We start from the raw sequence: 2,587 nt of genomic DNA, 5'->3' as shown, positions 1-2,587 counted from the left end.
CTGAAATTTTATTATTCGCAGCACACATGATAATATATACAACAGGCAACCTTTTAACAGCAAACGTGAGCAACGTGACATATTCTGGGGAATGGTATGATAAAAAGAAGGTACAATGATAAAATGCCTAACCCTTATCTAAAAGCACGAACTTTTTGTCATGCAAGGCCACCGAAGGTTGGCTTACGCATCCGTCACAATTTTTTTCTAATAAAATACGCTTCAGCTATTTCACGAGTTAACTTGTCCATGTGGCGTGCCAGCACACTCACGCCCGGAAATCGAGGCTGGCACCCACAGCTTTTGCAGTGCAAAACAAGGTTTGAACTAATTCCTTTGCATATATCATTCATATGTTCTCCTAACCCTTTATTAATGTACCGTTCAGTTTGGCCTATATAACAACGACCGCACGTTAAAGGAAGCATGTAAACAACACCAACTGCGCAATCTACAAATTTATTTATGTGTTTTACGGCGCAAGTCTAACTTTTTTTGGTGATTCCACTAAGTCGGTCATCCATCATTCGGCAAATCTGGCTTACTTTGCACGGGGCTGATAAAACTACATCCACACCATATCTCGAGCTGATTGATTGATTGATTTGTGGGGTTTAACGTCCCGAAACCACCATATGATTATGAGAGACGCCGTAGTGGAGGGCTCCGGAAATTTTGACCACCTGGGGTTCTTTAACGTGCACCCAAACTTGAGCACACGGGCCTACGACATTTCCGCCTCCATCGGAAATGCAGCTGCCGCAGCACCATATCTCGAGCATATATCTTCTTCAAACCATGAGATATATTGTGGAAGTATGGGATGACTGCAACTTTTTTTTTGCTCTTTGTTTCCTCTTGCCTTTTCTTGTTTTTGTTTGAATTTTTGCAGCAAAGCTTCGCGCACTGAAGAATTTACAGATTTTGGAAAACCCGCTGACAGAAGTCTGGTAATTTGCATTATTACACTATCAGTCATCTTGCGTAGGCATGACTTAGATAAGCCAGCACTTACAGCCGACGAAGCAATAGCTCTCTTGACCAGTTTTGTGTGGCAGGAGGCATAGTTTAACAAGGGTTTAACACTTCGCGTTTGGTATTCCCAGCCTACGTGATTTGGAAACAATGTAATATTAATATCTAAGTACCTCAGTGATCCCTGTTGGGGAACTTCGCAAGTGAAGTCTAGCCCACCTCCATGTGTTTTAAAAGCACTCAATACAATTTCAGCCGGGTTTTTCCTGTTAGTTACAGAAGGCAGCAGAAAAATTAAATAGTCGTCCACAGCGGTTTGCACCAAATCCACAAGTTTTTCACTGAGGATGGTGTCAATCTTGGCAAGAAAAATGTCACTCAGAACCGGGGCGACCCTTGACCCAATGCAAACACCCTTACGTTGTCTATAAAGAGACCCTCCCCACGACACAAAAGTAGAGTTCAAGTAGAAAAGCAAACGTTCCATGAAAGAATTAACACTGATGCCACTATCATTAATGAACAAATCTTCATTATTCTCGGTTATACAGTCTCTAACATAATTTAACAATGTGCTCTGAGGAATGGAGTAATACAAATCTACGACATCAATACTTAAAACAGGGCACCCAATTGGATTATGATCCTTGAGGTATCTGACAACTTCTTGCGAATTACGGACGCGGTAGGGGTCATTCAAAACTAAACTAGATAGATGTTTCTGCAAATAACCTCCCAAAAGCTTCTGCCAGGTTCCTCTTTCAGAAACAATTGTACGCAAAGGTTGTTCCGGCTTATGACTCTTAATAGTGAAAAAAAATAGACAATTCTTGGGAGGAAGCTTTCTTTACGCTACGTGCTAAACCTAGCAAATTCACAGCCTCGAGGGGAGCTATAGCATCTTTCTTGATATTGGAACTTCTTGCTGTAACTTGTACAAAGTGTTTCACAACAGTCTGGGATGCTTTTTGAAAAGAAGACATCATTGTGTAGAATAACGAAAACACCTTCCTTATCCACTTGAAGAACACGCATATTATTCGTGGACAATAAACTAGAAAGTGGTTTTAGACACTTGACCGATCTTGATCGACACCCGCCTCTCACGAGGACGTCGATGCATTCCGAAGTGCATCGATACCGTTCATCTTCAGGCACACGGGCGGACACATTCCTAGCGAGAGCCACCTTTTCAGCTCCTCGGAGGGAAGGTTCTAGGCTGAACCTCGGTCCCAGACGAAGCGTCTGTTGAAACTTCTCAGGAATAGGCGTGTCACCCAGGTTGATGAACTGAAGCGTATTTATTAGAAAAAATGATGATGGATGCGTGAGCCAACCTTCGATGGCCTTGCATGACAAAGAGTTCGCGCTTTTAGATAAGGGTTAGCCATTTTATCATTTTACCTTCTTTTTTCAGACCATTCCCCAGAACATGTATCGTTGCTCACGTTTGCTGTTAAAAGGTTTGCTGTTGTATATATTATTATGTGTGCCGCGAATAATAAAATTTCAGTTGGTAGTCAGCGGTCGTGTTGTCCTCTTTGCTTTTCGTGCCTCGACTTTCGTCTGTTTCTTCTAGCACATTCGTGCTCGTGCTGCAGCCCTTATCACC

The sequence above is a fragment of the Rhipicephalus microplus genome, chromosome 1, assembly GCF_043290135.1.
Source record: "Rhipicephalus microplus isolate Deutch F79 chromosome 1, USDA_Rmic, whole genome shotgun sequence".
Lineage (NCBI taxonomy): Eukaryota > Metazoa > Arthropoda > Arachnida > Ixodida > Ixodidae > Rhipicephalus > Rhipicephalus microplus.
This window is presented reverse-complemented; position numbering follows the sequence as displayed.